This window comes from Eleutherodactylus coqui, chromosome 5 (genome assembly GCF_035609145.1).
Source record: "Eleutherodactylus coqui strain aEleCoq1 chromosome 5, aEleCoq1.hap1, whole genome shotgun sequence".
NCBI lineage: Eukaryota > Metazoa > Chordata > Amphibia > Anura > Eleutherodactylidae > Eleutherodactylus > Eleutherodactylus coqui.
This window is the reverse complement of record NC_089841.1, coordinates 218542994-218567255: the sequence shown is the minus strand read 5'-3', so window position 1 is coordinate 218567255 and position 24262 is coordinate 218542994. Positions and strand designations below refer to the sequence as shown.

General features: G+C 41.3%; 1 protein-coding gene across 2 annotated transcripts in view; it reads left to right on the top strand.

Annotated features, from left to right (window-relative positions):
- GLIS3 (GLIS family zinc finger 3) overlaps positions 1-24262 on the top strand; it is a 294182-nt gene that overhangs the window by 119825 nt on the left and 150095 nt on the right. The gene's annotated exons all lie outside the window — the stretch shown is intronic.

Genomic DNA, 24262 nt, shown 5'->3' with positions numbered 1-24262 from the left:
TGCGCACAATACTTTTTTTTATTTTTCCATCCACATAGTTGTGCATGGAAATATGCTCATTTCGTGCGGGACGTCCTGTAGTTTGCGTTGGTACCATTTTGAAATACATATGACTTTTTGATTGCTTTTTATTGCATTTTTTCTGGGTGACAGTGTGAGGTAAATAATGCATTACTTTGATAGATCAGACTTTTATGGATGCAGCGACACTACACATGTATTTTTCTAATGATTTTGATTCTTTTATTTGGTCTAATCAATGACCTGTAAAACACAGCTCATTAATTACAACTTACTGGGGGATGATCCGCAGTCTTTTCACCACGTGGAAACATACCCTATATGTTACATAAACCTACCCTTATAGTGTTCAGTCAGCGCGCAGTGTGTAACAGTGATTGTGAAATAGTTGCGCAATCACTTTTGATATTCTTTTTATTAGGCAAGGTTAATGGCGAGCCGACTGGATTAATTGTATAGGCAGATTTCCAAAAAAATACAATACAACGGCAATAGGATTACATTATTCCCTGTAATTAAAAAAACTTTACGTTGCAGAAAAAAACAGATATCACATTTGAATTCAGCGCACTAAAGTTACTATAAGCCGCTTATCTGTTTATCGGTTACAAACATTGTGTTGCAGAATGTTATCGCTCCGCCTAAAGACACCTTAAACCCCTTCAGCCAGAGGAGAGATAACTCACTAGGTCCTTCTGAAACATGTTGTGCATCAAATGAATCCAACAAGGGAGGAAACGGCAATGTACAACTCTCAGTGGTTGACTGAAAAGGGAGACCTCTTTTGATTTGGAGTCCTGCGTGGCTCTCCTCCAGTACCATTACCATTTTTGGCACCAGACTAAAGGCTACTTTATGGTTGCATTTCATAAATAAAATACATAAGGGAATTGTAGGTTATTTTTGTTCAGTACCTTCAAACCAAAAGCTCTGTCTGCTCTAGAGCTAATTCATACTGTATAATATAGATCAGAGGTATACATCGAAAGGATTTCTAAATGAATACCTCTGGCAGATGCCTACAAGGTTATGACACTGTGTAGGCATACAGTAGTATATATTACCCATAGGCTGCCATGTTGAAAAACCATAGACAGCATATGGCATGTTTTTTGCATGATGTCTCCATATAATAATGTTGTCTACCGCACTATATTGTAAATCGGAAAAAAGTATACCGAAGTGCACCTCTAATCTCCGTCTGGTGAATAGGGTCCTATGGGTAAGTTTGACTTGTGTGCTGGAAGCTTCACTGATACATATGGCAAAGGAACAGGGCAAACATAGCATGAATGTGCCTTTTTTCTGTTAAAAATTTGATATAAAGTTTTTACCTGCAGGAATAATTCACCATTATTCAGTAACTATAGTGTAAATACATACACAGACAAACAGAAGTTATCGGCCAAAAAGTGCTGAGTGGGTTGATGTAGATATTTGTGAGAAAAGCTTCTTCTGTACAACTAGTATTTTATTCATTTATAACTCTGATTATCCTGGGCTTAGGAGTCCAGTGGTCGGTCCTATCACTGACAGTTATCTCTATTTTCTGACTGCCTACAGAGGTAGCTGTCAATCACTGATGGCTCCGCCCACTAGACTCCTAAACCCAGAATAAGCAGAGGTCTAAATAAATAAATGACAAGTTACACTGAATCTTGTCCCACCAAACTATATACCAATCTGCTCTGATCAGATCAGACTGCATTTTCAATGTCACCGGTTCACTTTAAGGCCCATATTTTAAAATTATTTACAATTGTATATGGTTTTATTATAGTCATATTTCCGTTATTGTTGCTTATTTTATTGGATATTCTGTTCATTTTCTTATGGTGTCTGATCTCTTCCGTCCGTCCCTTTTTACTGTATTCACATTTAGGTTGCGGATAGAGTTGAGCGAGCATACTCTCTAAGGACAATTGCTCGATCGAGCATTGTCCTTAGCGAGTACCTGCCCACTCGGAAGAAAAGGTTCGGCTGCCGGCGCGGGTGAGAGGTGAGCTGCGGGGGAGAGCAGGGGGGAGAGAGGAAGAGAGAGATCTCCTCTCCATTCCTCCCCACTCTCCCCCGCCGCTCCCTGCCGGCAGCCGAATCTTTGCTCCTGAGCGGGCAGGTACTCGCTAAGGACAATGCTCGATCGAGCAATTGTCCTTAGCGAGTATGCTCGCTCATCTCTAGTTGCGGACAGTTAGAAACATGACCGACTTTAGTTGGGCTTACATAGCTCTTTATTGTAAACACCAGTATCTATACACTGAGACAAATCGACATACTCGAAAAGTTCAACAATGGAATAGTGAGCACAGGGCTGGCACGTTACTATTGTCCTGCTTCATTTCTGGCCAAAACCTCCTGTGAATTCTTGGCTCTGGATTGACGGAATATTAGAATTAACGCAGGTCGTATCCTATAGTCCACTTTTTCTCAGTTTCACTGCTTGGCAAATATAATAAATGTTTTCAGCCAAACCATTTTCCTATATTCTGTAAAGGGACATGAAGAGTCGATAATTGCTAAATAAAAAGCGTACATTATATTTGTGAGTCACCTAAGAAAACAGAATCTTTCCCATTTCATAGAGCAAGCTTTATGTACCCTGGTAGAATCCCTAGTGTAACCGCTCCTTTCTTCCCGCCAAAATTCTAATTCACATTAGATCGTTTTACGTATTTGGCAGCAATGACTTTTGCACATTGCAATTTGATCTATGAAATTCTTTAATTTTACATAACAAAAACACACAATTATAATTTTGAAAATTTTAACCCTTTAAGAACCAAGCACAGTAAATTTACCGCGCTTGCTCCTGGGCTTTAACACTGGTTGATAGTAAAAAAAAATACGGCGTGGGATTAAAGCTCCTGCAGTGTAGCAGGGCTCGGAGGATGCAGAAGTGTTTTTTTTTACCGCTTCTGCTTTCTCCTTTACAGGCTACATAGAACTCAATAAGCGCTATGTGTTGAAGAGAAAAAGTGGAATCATGTGACCACTAGGTGTCCCCTGCCAAGGCTGAGCTGCAGGGTCCTAGCAGACCCAGATAAACTCTGTTAGGGACTACTGTCACTACAGGGGGAAGTTTTCCACTGTAGATGGGGCTTGTATGGATGCTGCTTCTAAAGATGCCCCAGCTACCATGGAAAAGTGTGAAATAAAATAGAAGACAATGGGAATGACACCAGAGGTCTAACATGACAGCAAGGGGGTCATAGATGTTAAAGTAAATATAGTAACGAAAATAAGTAAAAAAAAAAATAGAAACAAAACCATCGCCATATGTGCGATAGAATCCGAGACTATACAAATTATATATCAAAATGTCAAAACTAGGGATGAGCGAGTATACTCGCTAAGGCACTACTCGCTCGAGTAATGTGCCTTAGCTGAGTATCTCCCCGCTCGTCCCGAAAGATTCGGGGGCCGGCGTGGGGCGGGGAGCTGCAGGGGAGAGCAGGGAGGAACGGAGGGGAGATCTCTCTCTCCCTCTCTCCCGCCCGCTCTCCCCTGCTCCCCGCCGCAACTCACCTGTCAGCTGCGGCGGCCCCTGAATCTTTATGGACGAGCGTGGAGATACTCGGCTAAGGCACATTACTTGAGCGAGTAGAGCCTTAGCGAGTATACTCGCTCATCCCTAGTCAAAACCTTTTTCTTTAGCGAAAATATACTAGTTTTCAAAATAAATTATAAATGTAAAAAAGTCATTTTCTTGAACGTTTTACCACTAATAAAACTGAAAAAAAAAATATGAGAAAAGAAAACGCAGCAAAAATAATTTTGGTAGGTGAAGAAAAACAAATAGGACAGTAAAAACCACCACATGGGTAAAATTCCTAAAACGTTTCTGGTCCTTTTGGACCGAAACACCTTGGTCCTTAAAAGGTTAAAGGAACATTCTGGACAAAACATATCCACTGTGCCAATCCTAGTGCAGAGTCTGATGGGCAGTACACTACAGAAGGATTCAAATAATACCAAAGAGAACCCCCATGTCAGACATCGCCACTGGGACTCTGCACTGGAATTGATAGATGGATACTTTTTGCCGGGTGTGTTGGTTCAGGCTAGGGCTATGCAGCAACTTTGGCTGCGGCACATCATCAGGAATGCCAACTTAATTTTTTCTTTTTTCTGGAAACTTGTCTGAACCGACAACAATTTTTTATGACCACATTGGAGAGCCATAATAAATCATAAATATTATGAGTTAAACCCCCTGTCCACGGGCGTTGCGGTATCCCGCGGTGAAGCTCCGCCACGGGAGCCGCCGCTGAATCTCCGCCGGTCAGCCCTATCTGATAGATTGGCTGACTGCAGAGAATCGGGGCAATTTGCAACATACTGCGAATTGCCCACCGTGAGCGGAGAATCGCAATGATTCTCTGCTCGTGGACAGTGTGCCGGCGCTTTCCATAGCAATGCTATAGAAAGCTTCAGAGGGCGAAACCGCCGGCGAGATCACGTCTGTGGACAGACACCCTTAGGGCGCCCACCCACTGGCGATTTTTTTTGCTTTGCGTTTTTTCTCAAGAGCAATTAGTTTTGAATGTGTTCCTGTCCACTGGCGTTTTTTTTTTCGGTCCGTTGCAATTTTTAACATAGGAACTGTCAGTTGCATATGTGTCCTTATTTTTCTCTTAATGCACCCATGAATGTCAATGGAAATTAACGGAAAAGGCGCGAAAAAGCCGCGAAAAACGCGCCAAAAACGCTGCGTTTTTCACACACGGAAATCGCAAACGCCAGTGGGTGGGCGCCCTTATGCTGACCTACAGCCCAGAATACTGATATGAAAACATTAGCAGAATTTATTGTGAACTGTAAAATGATAATTACAATTATTACACAGGCTCCTCTAGCTTTAAGAAAAAATAAAAATCAGACACTTCACATATTTGTTTTTACAGACAGTGGAAAAAAGTGCCCTATTTTTACGGATTGTCTAGGACTTGACAGACAGCTGGCAACCCTGCGCACCACGCAGCCAAAGATTGCGCTATGCTGCTGCTACAGTACATCCTAAGGCGGTTGTGCTGTGAATCACAAGGTGCTACCACCCAAAATTCACAAGAAATCCATCAGCTTTAGATTTCTTGTCACTGACGGGTCACAGTTGCGGCGATGTACAAGTCATAACGTGACTGCATTCACTAATGTTGCAGTGCAGCAATGGCATCTTGTAATCTTTCGCCATGCAATGTGTGTCATGGCCAAAGTTGTTGTGTAGCCTTAGCCTCAATGTATACTTTTTTCTTCTATGATTTTTTTTAACCTTGACTTTATTGTAAATTAAGAACTATTCCTGGTTTTGATTATTTAATTCAAAAGAAGAAATATGGAGAAGGGATGGGGCCACATGTGCGTTTAAAATATGGAGAAGGGATAGGGCCACATGTGCGTTTAAAATATGGAGAAGGGATAGGGCCATATGTGCGTTTACGTCCTTCCCAGTCATACCCTTCTCCGGTAGTTCTCCCCTCCTTCCGCTCTCCCCCTCCCCTTTTCTTTCTCTGTCTCTTTTTCTATATATCTCTTCCCCTATCCAAATAGCTGCATACCTAAGAAGTTTCTTCTTCACATAAAACTGGGTAGGGTTTCTAGATAGATTGGAGTCATGCACAAGCATGAAATAGTGGAGAGGTGGAATGGGGATATCCCTTAATGGGACTAGATCTCCTTCCTTTGGTTGGCAGAATCGACAGTATTCTCTCAGTCCACTTTCTATCAAGTGCTAGCTCCACGCTTACGTCCTTCCCAGTCATACCCTTCTCCAGGAGTTCTCCCCTCCTTCCGCTCTCCCTCTCCCCTTTTCTTTCTCTCTCTTTTTTCTATATATCTCTTTTCCCTCTGCCCCCCATTCCCCCTCATCGTCTCCCTTACCTCCTCTTCTCTGTTTCTCTGTGACTGTTCCCCCTTCCCCTATCCAAATAGCTGCTTACCTAAGAAGTTGCTTCTTCACATAAAACTGGGTAGGGTTTCTAGATAGGTCGGAGTCATGCACAAGCATGAAATAGTGGAGAGGTAGAATGGGGATATCCCTTAATGGGACTAGATCCCCCTCCTTTGGTTGGCGGAATCGACTGTATTCTCTCAGTCTGCCTCTACCAAGTGCTAGCTTCACGGGTTAAGGCTAGGCAGGACAACTTGGTGCCCTAGAATATTTCAAGGGAATTCGTAATGGGAAAGCGTTATTGCTGTTATTGGTTTAGCCCAGTATTCATGGTTCATGACCTAACTGACAAAAATGATGTTTTTTTTGTTTTTGTTTTTGTCTTTATTTTTTCTTTGTTATTGGCAATGAGAAAGAGAGAAAATTTATAAATACAAAAGTACATTATAGGTACATTTCCATCTATGTAGTTAGTGTACAAAAAAAGGTGCATAATACCTTTTCTGTGTGCCAGCAAATGAGAAAATCCAATAATGAAAGAGAAGATATCTGCACTAGTGCATACTGGAGGGTGTATATATTGGCCAGCTTGCACTTCTGTTTAGTTATCTGTGCACATAAATTTACACTGAATTGTTGAAATTAATAAAACCATTATAACTAAAGAAAGTCACAAAATAATGGGCATGTTCATCATGGCAGTCTGAGCATGCTCAGCGCGTGGAAGACCTAGAAACCAGGACTGTAGTATTGGGCAGTGACTGCAGTCAGCTCTATCCCTCCCACTCCTGGCTGGCTGTATTCTGCCTCTCCCCACTCCTGGTTTCTATGTTCTTTCATGCTCTGAGCATGCTCAGAGTGCAATGATGAATATGCTAAATTACTATAAAATAATGCAATCTAAAATTAATAATTAAATATGAGGCATCATGGAAATCAAACTGTGTTATAATAATGGGTATGTCTTTAAAATTATTATTTATATTAGCACAAAGTAATATTTACTTAGGAGCAAGTACTTCTAGTCAGTTTCATTCTTTTGGAATAATTTATATAATGCACACAGAAAATGACAGATGGGCAAAAAATGTGTACTCTAAGTAATATATACAATATTTCTTAAACTATGTCAGTGTTTTCTTATTATCTGTTTCTTTTTTCCCTTGCTCGTCTTCTGTTCTAGTGACTCACTTTGCAGAGTATTTTACAAATATTGGCTATGAATTAGACATATAGTGTTATACCAATCCCTCTAGACAGCTGACAGTTCCATCACTTCGAGGTTTAGTCATTTACGCTAATGTGAGTTTACTTGGCCCTTGTAAATTCAATAAGCTTCTTACAGCTACCAAATTTCCTGAAGGCTCCACTAAGATAGGTTGTCACGAGCCAGAAAAATATTGGCGACGGAGTGAGGGGCCGCTATGAAATGTAATTAAGTAGTCTCTATTAAAGAAGTGAAGTCTCATTGGCTTCAGTTTAATATGAAATAAAGCTGTATTATTCTTTTCTTGGAATGGTTTCTGCTCGATCTAGTACAAATGCAGCATTTTATTAGAAGGTGCAGATCTGGACTGTTTTATAACATATTCTTCACTACTCGCTTCAGAAAGTATTTAACTAGCAATTCAAATATAATTTTATGTAAATAAATATATAAATATAAAATATATCAAATTCAAAATGGCCGCTTTATTAGAGATACCCATCGTGTGGCATATTAAACCTCGTTCGGCCTTCAGAACTGCAGCAATTCATTGTGGCTTCCATCCATAGGTATAGAGAGGATCCAGGATATGCCAAGAAAACATTTCCCCCACAATTACTTCACCTGCACTGGCCGGTTCTGTTGACATATGACAAGACAGATTTATTGATTCATGCTGGTTGTGCCAAATTCTGACCCTCCAATCAACACGGTCCAACAGAAATCTAAATTCATCTGACCAGGCAATGTTTTTCCACTGCTCAATGATTCTGTTCTTGCACTCTTTTTTCCCCACTACAATGTTGCCTTTCTGCTCCTCTTAGCAGTTGCCCTTTAAGTCGCCTTCAAGTCGCCATCTGCTGCTATTGCCCATTCTTGCTAAGGAATGACGAGTTGTGATTTTGGACACGGTCAATTTGAGCACCGATGTTGTGTTTGGCTGCAACTTGCTTGAATGATTCTGGACATCCTCCTCTGACTCTTTTATGGTGATGAGTTGCTTACATCCACAGGATGCCCTTTCACTGGATATTTTTCTTTGATCACATCATTATTGGTTTACTCTTGACGCCGTTGCATGCGGAAATCCCACAAGATTGGCAGTGTATAAAATCCTGACCCCCATCTAGACTGGTACCAATGATCATGCCTTGGTCATAGTTGCTCAGATTGTTTGATTTTCTCATTCTAATATGGAGTTACACTGAAGCTGACTCATGAATAACTCGCTCACTCGAGTTTATGCTGCACTTCAGGGTCATGTGTTTATTTTCCGTATAGGGGAGCTCCAATTGTGAAAGGGCAGGTATCTGTAATAAAGTCAGCATTCTCTTTGAGAAGTCCACCCTGTTTTCTCCAGACCGAATTTCTTGTGACAGATAATCAGTTCTACCATATGTTATGAAACCATGTATACCGGCCATGTTCTAAGATTACTACTCCGCTAGAATACTACTTTTTAGTGCATGTTAGGGTGGTCATCTCAATGACGTCTCAGTCTATTAATGATCATTAATTTTCATAGCTTAATTTTTATTTTTTTGTTTTTTGTAATTGTAGAAGACACTTAATGTAACCATTCTGTCCTGATTGGACAAACTGTGTAGATGTGTTCTCTTTGAAGTACCACACATGCATTTTTTGAGGTAGGAGAAGAGACTATTGTTATGCGGGCAGTAAGATTTACAAGAATTAGTAAGTAGTGCTAACTTGTACGATTCCATGATTGTGTGGTTGGACAATGTTTTTGAAAGTTCAATATTTTGGAAAGGTTAAAAACATTGAAATGGCATTTGTATTGAATGGAAACCTGCACAGGATTTTGGGTAAAGTGTTTGTAGCTAAAACACAAATTTTTATTTAAAAGGCTGTGAAGAAAGTAAGAAAATATTTCTTGTTTTTTTTTCTTCATTTTTATAGTTTTGAAGGTTTTGTATGCCGTGTATGGGCTGAAAAGATCTGAAAAGAACTGTCCATGATGGAGAACCACTAAACATTAAATTTCTATTTAGCAAAGGCTGTGGTGTTGAGCAATCTGATAGTGGCCTACCAGACCCTTTCTTGGTGTCAGCCAATCACAGCCATTGAATGATGTCATTGAATGGCTGTGATTGGCTGACGGTGCGTGAGTTAACCAATCACAGCATTGGCTTTCTGGAGGCGGGGATTTCAAGCCCCGCATCCAGAAAGCAATGCTCTGTCGGGGACAAGGAGAAACCGACAGCCTGCAGAAGCACCGCAGAACGCCGGGGGAGGTGAGTACTGTTTTTTTATTTTTACTCTTTTTTTTTGTATAGCTGGCATATAAGACGACTCCCGACTGCAGAGCAGATTTTTCGGGGTTAAAAGGTCGTCTTATACGCCGGTATATATGGTAGATGTTACTATATCTCTTGACAAATGGCCTTGTCCCTACACAATCTGACAGTTTACAGGAACTTGTCCAATTGGTAATCTGTTCGTTCATTTATTATCAGGTGGAACACCAGAACGTGTAGAATACAGAGTGCTAAGCAAAGATGCTCCAGCATTGTTATTTAATGGGTAATCTACCATAAGTAATTAATAAAGCAGACATATCGGAGAGTTGACAAGTCCTCTTTAATTTCCATTTTCCTCCATAAACACCTTCTGAAAGTCGTGAAAATGTATTTTTGACAAAAACAACCTAAAAGCATTAATCATTTTCAACTCGCTGCTCATGTAAGAGGAAGGGAATACTTCTGTGAACAATTCTGTTGTACACGGCTGTGATATCTGAATATAATAGATATGTAGGCTTCCGTGTTTATCCCTGTTCACGCGTTAGTCACACGTTGCTCCCCTTTGAATTCTGATCAATGAAAGTATGTGTTTTTTTTAGCTGTTGTAACGTGTTAGTCAATGTCTGGATTAGTCAGCGTCTCTGAGACACAAACTTCATGCTAATCTTGTATTTGAGTAATCTGTAGTCGCTGTTAGGACCATAAAAGTAGAGACATGCTGTTGTCTATGAGAACCTCCATGAGCCATTATGACCAGCTACAGTTGTAACTCGCTTTCCTTGGAATAGCTTTTGCTCTTGGAAGAGATTTAATGTAATTTTGAAGACATTCTTTCACTTGTAAAGCCCACAACAAGAAGTAGGCTGTTCAGGGGGCCAAGGTAAAATAGGCAAATTATTCAAAATGGTGGTGAAGGTTTATCGAATTGGTCACCGATGTCTAAATAAAAGGTATGCTATTTCTAAGTTCTTGTTCAACATCAATCAGATACATCACTGGCATCTAATTCTATGTATGTGTAGAAAAGTTGAAAAATTACGCCATCCAAACTTTTTTTTACAACAGTCCCTTTTTTAAAAAAAATTTGCTACAGCAAGCAAGCAATGCATTAGTAGTATTTCGGTAGTCTGCTATACTTATTTAGCTCATATGTTTAGGGGGATTGTTCAAGATTTAAAAGACCCTCCAAACAGATGATAATGGTAAAAGAAATAGAGAAAAAAATCTGTACTCCCCTTTTTGAATGCCCCTTCCTGAGTCTAGCACCACCTCTCAGGTCCTCACAGCTTTGGCCATTAACTTCCTGGACCAAAGTGGTGAGGACAAGAGAGGTGGGTCATTCAAAGGGTGAATATAGGTTTTCTTCTAGAGCCTTGTGTGGTGAAGGTTGTTAAGACACCAGAAATACAGTCCTAAACTCTTGCTCATGACCTGAAGGTTGTGAGTTCAATCCCTGGCTCGAGGTTGCCTCAGCCTTCCATTCTCCCGAGGTTGGTAAAATGAGTACCCAGCTTGTTGGGGGGCAATAAATAAATTACCTGAAAGTGCTGTGGAATGAGTTGGCGCTATGCAAATAACAAGTACCAGTTTTATTTTCTCTATTTTTTTAACCATTATGATCGGTTTGGGCTTCTTTGAATTTTGCTCAACTGCTTTTCCTTTTGGTGCAGATTAGTGTCACATGTGTATTTCAATCTTGTAATGTTATGGTACATATCATTAGGATACAAGATTACATTATGATTATGATGTGACCTCTTGGGGCTCCATTGATTCAGAGAATGAAAGGACCAAGAATTCTCCAGCATTTCTCCTACATAGCATTTCATGTGATACTGCTTTAGTAGGTTCTCACTGACTCCAACTCTTGCTCTCATACAGTTAAAATAGTATGAGTATGAAAGAACTTTTCATACGGGTTGCTGGTAGCATGAACAGATTGTTACAAGTTGTCTCATTTTCCACATGGCTCAGAAATGGTTTATTCATGGTGAACCTTTTACAGGTAAACTGGCGTCCCACAAACCTATTCTTTGTAGCATCTTCAACCATCTGGACACAGAAATGCTTGTCCATATGTGGCTACTCATGGGTAGCTTCCATGTCAGAAAGAAGAGGAGTGGCACACAGCTCAGAAATAGGGACAGCCAGTACTAATGATGCACTGTGTAGTCATCTTTAGGTCCTCTTGACTCTTCTTTGGCACTCCAGAAAAGAGTATTTGATTTAGAAGTTGGCTGTGCATGGGTTCTTTCCATTGTAGTTTATAGGAGAAGTGTAATACCCGTGTGTCAACAAAACACCCATCGTCTACAATGGAGCGACCGATTATCACAGTCTCCTTTGCTGTGAACTGCTGTTTAGGGGACATAGGAATTCCCATTCTCCCAGTTGGTGGGAGTCCTCAAAAATGAACCTGCACCTACGAGACATTTATGGCATATACTTTTGATTTGCTATTGCTATTTTTTGCTTTGATATTTGTATTGCTGCGTTTGGTTAAATACAAGTTTGGCCCCCAGGCTAGAAGAGGTTGTCCACTCCTGGTTTGGAGAATGTTTGTTTAGAGAATTAATACTGGTGTATTACAAACGCTTAAGTTTTTAAATGCCTTTCAAACGCATTGTGGTCAGTATGTTGTAGCAGATGCAGAATATGACGCCGCTGATGGAGAAGCTTTACACCAGTTCAATTGAACAAACATTGCCTAAAGGCTCATTTACATGTATAGGGAATATTTCAAATGATTCCACGATTGACAGTCTGAGTGATCATTGTGCATAAAGTGCTAATGGGCATTAATGCCTATTAGCACTTTATCAGATTAATTTGCATGTAAATGACCTGCACACAGTAGGAGGTCTGAGTTCTGCAGTCAGCTCCTTTGTTCACAAGGGGCTGTCAATTGAATACAATGTAGTCACTCCACCAATGCTGTTTAAAATAGGAGTCCCCTCTGAAGTAACTTAAGGCCCATTTACACAAGCCAATGATCACTTAAAGATCGCTCAAAGGACAGTTTACAATGCTGTGTACAATGCTGGAAATAGCATAGAAAACCTCCTGGCCAATCTCCTTGAAAAGGAGTTCATAATATGATCAATCCACAGCCAATATTGCTCTCTACTCTTGAAAGTCATCAACGCACCCCAACACAGTTCGCTTTTGACATTAAAGCTTCTTTACTATGTAGAGACGATACATCCCAGCGACTAGTATTTGGGTGCTAATGCATTACACTTGGGGATTTCAAAAAGAAAGTGTTGTTTCAAGAAGAGACAACCTTGGTGAACATTTAGGCCTGGCTCACAGGGCCGTAAGCGGAATCTGTTGCAGGAGGCCCGCAGCATATTCCAGCTGTGACCCCGGCCGTAACTCATGCAGGCGGTCATGCGCAGAACACCTTTTTGTTTGTTTGTATATCTTTCCCACGCAATCCTCCGCAATGCTGTGGATACCCCCAGCTCATACACTCTATGTCGTGGATATCTGCGGTAAAATAGAACATGCTGCGTTTTTATTTTTTGCGAGTGGGTTACACAATTCCAACCTGCTAATGTGATCGGAACTGTGAAATTCAATACATTTGATTGATCCGTGTATCATATACTCGCGAAATCCGCAATTCCAATCTGGTCGTGTGAGACCGGCCTTAAAGTGATGTTCTGTGACTTATTGTTTGTAGATTAGGGCTTGCACATTGCACTGTATATTATATACTTGGCTCTTCAGATATTTAAGCTTATTGCCACTAGTAGGATTAGAGCTTCTTATATTACTGTAGGAGCTTGACTCCTATGTGTTCTGTTTACATCTACTTAGCAGGCAGTAAAATGGATCAGTTATATTAGAGAAGAAACATGTGCATTGCTGTATATTGAGATGTGTTATATGCTACTCTATGCTAGAGCTAATATATATTCTAGCACAGCGGGGGTTAAAGAGCACGCCAAACGGTCACTTTTCTTCTTGTTTGGTTTATTCATATAATCTTTAACAGAAAACATAGACGACTGGGTCTCCAGAGAAATAATAAATGATGGCAACAACAAAGTCTCTTTTCAAGTTTAACCCTCCACAGTCCGTAGGCGAAGCAAGTACATCCTCAGCTGAGGAAACAATACAAGTCCGTAGGTTTGCACAGACCTGTGGATGTCCAGAGCGCAGCTGGTCTTTACGCCTTCAGTATCTTCAGACTCTAGTCCAAGGGCAGGCGTACCCCAGGGGTCCTGCTGGAACTACGCAGCGCCTCGTCCACAGCGCATCTCTGCTCACAAAGGAAGTCACAGTTTAACTGCAGCCTGAATCTCCCAGGCACACACACCTCCCTCTACCTTCCACATGTCTCCTTAAATGGCATGCTGGACTGGTTGTAAGATCTGGCCTGGAGTAAAAGAGGACCGGACTACATCACAGAGGCTAATAACCTCTGTGACATATACCTTCCACTCCAGACCACACCTCTCACCCTGTTACAATATATATATATATTATATATACAGTATATATGTATATATATATATATATATATATATATATATATATATACTGTACATCTTAGCCTAATGTGGTGCGATGTATCAAAACAGCTTTGCCCTCATGCATATGTATTATGTAACCACACGCTATGCCTGACACATTCACTCATCACCACCATAGCATCTACAAAAAACTTCATGCCTCACATCATCTACATCCAAACATGCGGTGTGAAGCTTCCTCTCTCAATAAAACACACAAGCTTACATCATAAATGTACACTTTTTCATCAGTTATCTGGTGAGGTTCCATGATGGTTTTGTGAAGTGGCAGAAACTTGAGTTAACAATTTCCAACTTGAAAACTATTCCAGTTTCAACGACTTATTCCCTATTCATGCGATAGGGGATAACAAGCTGATCGGTGGGGGTCTGACCGGTGGGACGACAATGGGAGCCCGGTCACTCTCCGAATGACGGAAGTGTGGGACGTTCAGGTAGGACAGGCACACTGCGCTCAAGGTGCTTGATTCGGGAAACTTCAGTGCTCTGGAGTGCAGCGAGCCTGCCCGACCTGTGCTTTCCGCACTGTTCAACACGCACTTCCTTCATTCAGGGACCAAAGAGCCCCCCGTTCTCGTGATCAGTGGTTCCCAATGGTTGGACCCCCACCAATCAGTTAGTTATCAGCCACCCCGTAGATAAAGGATAACATGTTAGAACCGGAATACTCCTCTAAGTCCTGTGAAATTATTGTTTGTCCTCAAATATATAATAGGGAAGAAGAGTGCCTAGCTGCACCAGCAGAGCTAGTGAGGCAACAAAGGACCTCTATGTTAGTTTGCTCTGGGTATTTTGTATATTGAAAATATCTAATTAGAGATGAGCGAGCATACTCGCTAAGGACAATTACTCGATCGGGCATTGTCCTTAGCGAGTATTTCCCCGCTCGGAAGAAAAGGTTCAGCTGCCGGCGCGGGTGAGAGGTGAGTTACGGCAGTGAGCAGGGTGGAGCCGGGGGGCAGGGAGAGAGAGATCTCCCCTCCGTTCCTCCCCACTCTCCCCCGCAGCTCCCCGCCCGCCACCGGCAGCCGAATCTTTTCTTCTGAGCAGGCAGGTACTCACTAAGGGCAATGCTCGATCGAGTAATTGCCCTTAGCGAGTATGCTCACTCATCTCTATATCTAATGCCTTCGTATAACTATTTATTCCTAAATCCATTGAATAATTCTCCTAAGCATGAATACTTATATATAGATTGCAATTTCCATCCTGGGATGGTCTTTCTACTAGTATAGCATATGTTACTATTGCACTAGTATTGTTTCCATGTTAACCCTTTCGAATCCACTGTTTGACGCCTTCCTACGTTCTGATTGAGGCTTGTACAGCTCCAGTGTGAGAAGATGTCCAACAGGGTATTCTTACCATCTATTGCCAGCCACTCCTTTGTCAGAGCCTCTTTGGCGCACACACACTGGCTTTAACCAGCAGATGGCACCATTGTATAACAGCAAAAAGAGAACGCCTTTTAGGAAACCCTGAATCTAAAAATTGGATTGAAAAGGGTTAATAATATTTTTTGTCTGTAAAGAACTAAGGAAAGCTTAAGAGGACAGCACAGTTGCAGACTATAACATGGACAGTCAGATCATACAGTACTTACTAAACATCAAGCAGAGGCTGGGGCTAGAAGAGACTCTCCTGACCTAGATTTATTCTGCCCTGGAGCTTCCACATGTGTCTGTTTACTTTGACCCATTGATGTTGAGTTGCACATGGAAATAATTCAATATGCGATGACCATGTCATTACCAGGCTTTTTTCTCCTTGCACAAATGAAATGCTGCGGTCATGGATAGGAGAAGAAACCTATGGCTTGATTAAGCGTATTTTGATGAAATAGACTAGCGCTTGCATAAAGAGGGTATTTTAATGGGCACACTGAGAGGTATTGAAGGCTATGTATACAATAAAACTTCACCCCCAATTCATTCTGTGAATGTAACTATCAGTGATTCAGACTTTTATAAGCTTGCTTTGTTAAAGTGGCTACATTTTTTACTACCTCTGAATGTCCGTTGCACATGAAGAAATTACTGGGAAATGTTAAATCAACATCCTCACTATGTGTTTGATCTAGGTTGAGTCCTCTGTTAACTTGTACACTTTGGCGATGGTTGCAAGTCATTCATCTCCAAAATAGACCAGCTGCAAACCAGGGAAGTTTGTCAGTGGAGTCATGTAATAGCAATGTCTTTACAACTAGAATTGTGATTGTTCTCAGATAGACTGTCGTTTTTAAAAAAACTTTTCAGTAGAAATATGTAATAAATACGAAAGTTCAGGAAAAGTCAAACTCATGAATGTCTAAATTAGCTGTTAAAAAGGGCTAAATGTATAAACTTCTGGATTTGATGGAACTTTTAATATTGTCCACTTATGTCGCAGGAAGATGTTGGGATCTGTCTTAAATATTCTTAGTCAAAAAGGTGAATGCAGTTATTTTACAGTATCCATTTCATACAGGATTACTAGGAATGCAGGTCCACAAGTGGAGATGTTAACGTTGCTACACAAGATGATTCTTCAACATCATAAAGCAATTATAGCATACACTACATTAACCTGGAGATCTAAGTAAAAAAAGACCTGTAGTGAACCAATGTAATAGATATGCTTCATAGATCTGAAAAGGTATCATATTGAGAAGGAGACACGGGTTAAATCATATCCTATATAGTTGTGGAGAACATTAAAGGGGACAGTATACGGAATAGTCTTCAAATGAAGCAACATCAGCAGATGAAGTAGCATCTGGGCTTTCTTCGTGTTTCAAATGGAAAACTTCCCTTTTGATCAGATTTGCTACACAAACACGTACAATTCTATCAGATGTTCCTCAGCATCAGACAAGAACTGCCGTGCTGATGAGGAGCATCGGGTACAATCTGGATGGGGAATCAGAGAGTTGATGGAAGACTCACATCTTGGAATCTAAATCAGGATGTAATACATAGCTACTGCTCCCCAACATCCATCAGTCGACATTATTCTTTCTACATACATTTCTTCTATAACAATTTGCAAAAATTAGATACACTAGTTTGCTCCGTGCAGTTTGACACCATGATAACCTGTGCTAACGTATTGTACAGAACCGAGCAGCTTCTTGAAAGTTTGGGAAGCCTTCAAAGTTTGCCATGCTTCTGCTTATATTTGGCTTAAAACTACACCAGATTTTGGTACAAGTCTTAAAGTAGATAAAGAGAACTAAATCAAACAAATAAGTTAAAAAATATTAAATTTGGTCATTTATTTGAGGATCGTGATCCCATATCGCATGTCTGTGAGAAGCAAAAGTAAAGGCACTTTTACATGCAACGATTATCGCTCACAATTCGTCCAAAAGGCCAAAAATGAGCGATAATCGTTAGATGTAAACGCGGGCAGTTTTCGCTTGAATGATGGGTTTTAGTTAAACTTAAACTCTATCATGCAGCCACTGAAAGACTGAGCTAATACGTTTCATTTGAATGTATTTTGCTCATCTTTCAATAGACTGCAGTATGTTCTTCCCGTGGCATGTTTATACTACGAGAAGAATTGAATGTGTCGGCAGCTGTTTGCACAGCTGGGCGTGTGTTTAAACACACGCTAGGCTCTGCAAGCAACTCCCAAAGGTCCTTTTCCATGAAAATGATAAAGTGTTAATGGCCAATGCAAATAGATCGCTAAATCTTTCAGTCGATTGAAGAATATCTTTGCAAGTAAAAGGGCCTTAAGTGAACTATTACTTTCATTATCTGCTGTGACCACCTTGTGCAGCAGTAATTGAATTGGTAATTGATGATTAGTTTTAGATATCATCTTGGAGGAATTTTAGCCCATTCCTCTGTACAAAACAGCTTCAACTCTGTTATGTTAATGGGTTTTCTTTTTTATGAACTGCTCACTTCAAGTCCTTCCAGGACATTTCTGTTGAATTAAAGGGGTTTTCAGGGACTTAAAAAAATAAGATAGAAGGGCTTAAAATTAATAAAAATTGAAAACTTACTTTTCTTGGCAGGGCCAGATCCAGTGCTGCAGCCCCAGTGCCCGTCTTTCGGAACCTGGAAGAAGCGAGGGTTGGTCACGTGACGTACATCGTGCATGTAACCACTCGGCAGGCATCAGCAAGTACAGAAGAATCACTGCTGACACCTGCAAGTGGCTCAGCGGTCACCGCTTCTTCCAGGTCCCATGTGGTAGAACCCCTTCAAGCTCAGGACTTTGACTTGGCCATTCCAAAACTTTACTGTTCTTCTTCTTTAAGCATTCTTCTGTAGAGATGAGCGAACATACTCGGAAAAGCACTACTTGCTCGAGTAATTTGCTTTATCCGAGTATCACTGTGCTCGTCCCTGAAGATTCGGGTGCCGGCACGGAGCGGGGAGCAGGGGAGAGCGGGGAGGAAGGGAGGGGAGATCTTTCTCTCCCTCTCTCCCGCCCGCTCTCCCCTGCTCCCCGCTGCGACTCACCTGTCAGCCGCAGCGGCACCCGAATCTTCAGGGACGAGCACAGCGATACTCGGATAAAGCAAATTGCTCGAGCGAGTAGTGCTTTTCCAAGTACGCTCGCTCATCTCTATTCTTCTGTACTAAAATCTGTGTGCTTTGGGTCATTGTCTTTGTGCCTGACCCACATTCTATGGAGATTCAGCTCATAGACTGACGTTTTTCTTTAGAATTTGTTGGTAGAATTCACAATTCATTGTTTGATCAGTAATTGTAAGCTGTCCTTGCCCAGATGCAGCAAAACAAGCCAAACTAAGATATTAACACCACTGTGTTTCACAGATGGTTTGTGGGTTTATGTTGTAATGCGGTGTTTTCCTTTCTCCAAACATAATGTATCTCATTTAATCCAAAAAGCTCTATCCACAAAATAATGTTCCAATATCCACCTGGCTTGTCCAGGTGATCTTTAGCAAACTGCAGACAGACAGCAATGTTCTTCTCATAGATCAGCGGCTTTCTCTGTGCAATCCTATCATGCACACTATTGTTGTTCGGTGTCCTCATGATAGTGGACTCATGAACACATTAGTTAATGTGTGAAAGGCTTTTCTTCTGTGACCTCATGGACTATTAAATTACTCTTGGCGTGATCTTTGTTGGTTGACCACTTCTGGGGAGGGTAATAATGGTCTTCAATTTCCTCTATTTGTACGCAGTCTGCTGACTAGGGAACGGTGGAGTCCAAACTCTTTAGAGATGGTTTTGTAATCTTTTCCAGCCTGGTGAGCATCAAAAACTTTTCTGAGGTCCTCAGAAATCTCCTCTGTTTGTGCAATGATACTCTTCCATAAATGTGTGTTGTGAAGACCAGACTTTGATAGATTCCTGTTCGTTAGAGGGGCATTCTGGTGATTCAAAGTGAAAGTTATGTGCTTCATAAGGTGACGACACAAAACTTTGCCCTATAATGTTATAACTTGTTTTACAGACTGCAGAGTTATTGCTTTACTTGTGGTCTCCTTCCCTGCTTAGTTCTCCATTGTTATCTAATGGTTTTGACTATGTGTAGCTCATCTTGTTGAGTCTGGTGATATTATCCGGGGACATAAAAAATGTAAGAAAAAAAAAAAACAATGGCAGAATTGATGTTTTCGCTCACTGCTATCAAAAAAAAAATAATAAAAGTTTTATAACACATATGTACCCAAATAAAAACTACAGTTCATCACGCAAAAAAACAAGTCCTCATACGGCCATGTTGATGGAAAAATTTAAAAAGTTATGGCTCTTGAAAAGTGGAGCGTTGTGTCCTCATGGCCAAAATAAGCCATGTCCTTAAGGATCTTTTGGGCCATTTAAAAATGATCTAAAAAAGATTAAACAATACTCATCTGGAAAGTCTGATTTTCCTAAAGTGCTGCCTCTCTGCGGCTCCTGCTGGTCACAGTTGCTGTCTTGCAAAAATAATATTCCAATAGTCTGTCTGTGACGACAGGAACCAATCCCTGGCTGCTGATAGTCTATTCGGGCAATCACAACATTATCACTGTAGTGCAGTGCCCGAGGCAGTGGGAGGACCCAAGCAGCGGCACTGGAGGGACGGCGGAACTTCCAGGAAAATATCGCTAATTTTGTTTTTTTGGCTGCTGAATTCTTAAATGACCCGAACCCTTTAATGTAAAAGGAAAGAAACGGGACAGAATAAAAGTGTGTTCACAACTCCGCAACTAACATTACCACAGCTGGAATCTACCCCAAAAGTTTACATGGAGTTAAAAAAATAATAATCCACACAACCCCATTAACACGTGTGGGATGGACTTCCAGTTGTGGGAATTTCTACAACAGATCCGTGTATGAACAGCCGAGGTAAGCCTAGTCCGGCCTTGTCCATAACCTTCTTTCTTCTGACTGCATTATATAAATGTACATAATATCTCTGACTTTTCTCTCCCTTTTTCGACTGTTTCAGACTTGTTCCTCCCTAACTTTCAAATATTAAATCTCCACCACTTGGCTAAACAAGACACCTTAGGGCTTTCACTTCATCCGTCTAAATTGTACTGAAGTCTTATGTCATGTTAAAGGACAAGATCAAGCGATTGCTTTTCATCTGCACTTGTCAGTTTATATAGGAAGGAATATCCTATTACACCATTTATCCTTCCAGCATTCATAGCTTTTTCATGAACTTGTCAGGCTAGAGACACAAGCTAGTCCTGCTGCCTCGCTTCATTGTGATAGGTTTTCCAATTTAGTGAATGGCGTAGTCCGTTGTAAAAAGTGATGTATCGCAAGTCACATAATTAGTCATGCTGTCATGTGCAATTCCAAGCCCTTGGTAACAAGTTAGGCAACTTGTAGCAACTCTATATGCAATAATCATGTAGGAAGAACTGTTCTTTATTCACAACCTAACCGGATGGGATGCGGATACAGCTGTGGTTTCTACTTAACTGTCAGCTCTGTGCTGCACTTTACATTAAAGGAGTTCTGTCATTAGAAAAAAAAATCAATACTTACCTATTCCTCCCCAGGCAGCCTTCTTACCGCATCTTCTCCTTGCCGATCTTCTCTTGGCTCCTGCAGTACCCCGGGTCACATCACCTCCAACCGGCCAGATCCTTTTCTTCCTGTGATGTTGCATCCATTCTTGGCAGTCTCCTTCCTGCAGGTCAATGTACACTACGTCACTTGTGATGTGGCGTTCACTGCCTAGCAGGGAATGACGAATTCTATGCCAGGCTCTTGCTGCGACTGCGCATGCGCATTGTCTAGCAGCAATAGTATATGAACACCTGCAGCAAGATAGCACGCATGCACAGTCTCGGCTACAGCCCAGCATAGGATTCGGCATTCCCTGCTAGGCAGTGAATGCTACATCACTAGCGACTGGGTACACTGACTTGCAGGAAGGAGAATGCCGAGAAGAGGATCCAGGCAGCTGGGTTAACATGACCCGGGGGACTGGAGGAGCCAGGAGAAGATCGGGCAGGAGAAGACTGTCTGGGGAGGAATAGGTGAGTATTGATTTTTTTTTTCCTAATGACAAAACTCCTTTACCCAAACTTGTATGTAATACTTAATTCTTTTGATCTTTTAAAGTGGTTTTCTGGGACAATAACAATTTTTTATGCACAGAGAATGTTGTAAAATAATAAAAACAAAACAATTACTCACCTGTTCAATGGCCCCTCTGGGCAGCGCACTCATCCCCATCCCCGAGTCTGGAAGTTGCAGTAGATGTCCTTCCGGTTTTATCTGTAGAGGTACTACAATAGAGTATGTGCTTTATGGCAGCTAAAACTGAACATGATTGAATTGACAGATAATATGTCAGAGATTAAGAATTGATGGAGTACAGATCCTCCAACAGATCAGAGAGTGACCGGAGATATATACAGAGCCTTATCTTGGATAAAACCGTAAAGCCCAATACAAAGAATATTAGAGAGTTGCATACTTACCTTTCATTATACAGTTCTATATTGATAATGATTAATGTGTATCCTCCACTTTTGAACATCACTATGTATACAGTATATAGAATCAATCTGCATAAAAAGACACGTACATAAATTGCTATATATATCTTGGATGGGTGCTGAAGAACAGTTTGTAATATAGTGCAGGACTGCACTCCCAATTCAGCAGGATTTAGAAGAGAAATCTCCCGGCTTCTCTTGTTATCTGACCCCGTCTATACAGGCTTGCTTTGGTGATTTTGGTTCTGTCATTTTTGTTCCAGGCATTGTACAGTAATTAAAGGTGTTGTCCGAGTTGTATTTTTTCAGTAAAACCCTGTTCCCCATCCAAAAATATAAGTATACTCACCTGTCTCCACTGCCCACTGTGTCCAGCGCTGCTGTTTCAGTCTGCCCTCTGATGTCATGTTTACAGGCTGCCCCAGCCTGTTTACAGGATGTCACAGCTGCTGCAGCCAATGACAGAGCTCAGCACTCGATCGCTGAATTGGCTGCAGCTCCTGTGACAACCTGTAAACTGGGCGGGATTTCAGCCTGTAAACACACAAAGGAGCGGAGGACTGAGCAGCGCCATGGGACACAGCGGGGAGCAGGGAAAGGGGAGTATACACCGGTTAGTTATATTATAGCATGGGGGATGGGGTTTTACTGAAAAAAATACAACCCCTTTAAAGCTAACAGCCATATTGAATTACAGAATCTCACCCTAGTTGTTAGGTATTAGAGATGAGCGAGCACGCTTGGATAAAGCAGTTACTCAAGCGAGCATCGCTCTTCTCGAGTAACTGCTTACTAGTCCGATCAGGCTCGGGAAGGGGGGTGGCGGGGGGAGAGTGAGAGAGATCTCTCCCCCCCCCGCTATTCCCCCGAGCCTGCTCAGACCAGTAAGCAGTTGCTCGAGAAGAGCGATGCTCGCTCGAGTAACTGCTTTATCTGAGCATGCTCGCTCATCTCTAGTAGGGATACATATCTCAAGAAGATTCTCAAATGCTTATAGTGAAGAAAACTAGCAGAATTATGAATATAGCTTTGGACTACTGAACTATAACATGGACTGTTAGGAGCCTTTTACATGGTTTGATTATCAGGTAAAACATTCGCTTGAATGTTCATTTGCCCAACGTCAGCTAATTGTATCTTTTACGCACATATAAAAATGTTTTCTGATAGGCTGCATGTCGCCTCATGTAAACAGGAATATGTACAGCCCACCAATGATGTATGGGGATGAACATCTGTATTAATGATTATTCATCTACATACAGCAGATCATCTGCCCATGTGAATAATTTGGATAAGCACTGACCGACATGCTCATTGTCTGTCAGTCAGTGCTCATTTGCATGGGCAGATCTGCCGGTGTAGAAGGACTGTAACTTAGAACTAGTACCATAATGCAGTGTATTGATTAATTATTTAAATAAGCAAGATGGAACAATACCTCGGCAGCGCCACCTATTGGATGGCAGCATTCCTTCAAATCAATGCTTGACCCTTTATACAGGTCTGTAGAGCAATGATTGGGAATTGAAAACTAAACCAGAATCCATACACAGACAGCTGTTTTGAGGTTTTTGCCCCTCATCAGTATGCAGTAGGATGCTGGCTTGGCTAGTGAGAGGCCTGTGATGTGGGTAAGGAGGGGTAACATCACTCCTCAGGGAGAGCACCAAGAAAGGGGGGAGACTTATAAGGCCATCCATGCTCCTCTGGGTAATATGCAGATAAGGGAGATAGAACAGTACCTCTGCAGCACCGCCTATTGGATGGCAGCATTCCTTCAAATCAATGCTTGACCCTTTTATACAGGTCTGAAAAGCAAAGATTAAGAATTGAAAACTAAACCAGAATCCATACACAGACAGCTGTTTCGGGTTTTTTTGCCCCTCATCAGTGTGCAGTAGGATTCTGGCTAGTCGCAGCAGTATATTCTACAGGGCTCTCCAGACATTGTCATCACTCACATCAGACTTTGGAAGCCATCTGAATTGTTCCTGGAGCCACTTTAATTGGTTTCATTATGCAGCAACAGAAAACACCCAAAAAGTTAGGGGCCTGTAGCAAAATTTTATTTGCATACCTGACAGAGCATCAGCTGAGGGAGGCACTAAATCTGCAGAGGGCACACTATCTTGTATATATACTTTCTTGCTTAACATATATGGCCAAGTTAAATGTCTCTGACCTACTAACAGTATAGAACAACAAGTCCCAGCAGGCAGGTAGGGAGTATCCCCAACAGACCCAATTCACTGGATTAACTAGTTTCTTTAGTCTGTGCACTTCCCAGATGTATGTTTGCCTAATAAACTGAAAGGAAATAACCGAGACGCTAAAGACTGTGGACATGTGTGACGTTGATTTGTTTTATTTTCTGTTATTTCAACTGACTGTGCCAAAAAACTCTTTGTAGATCAGGTA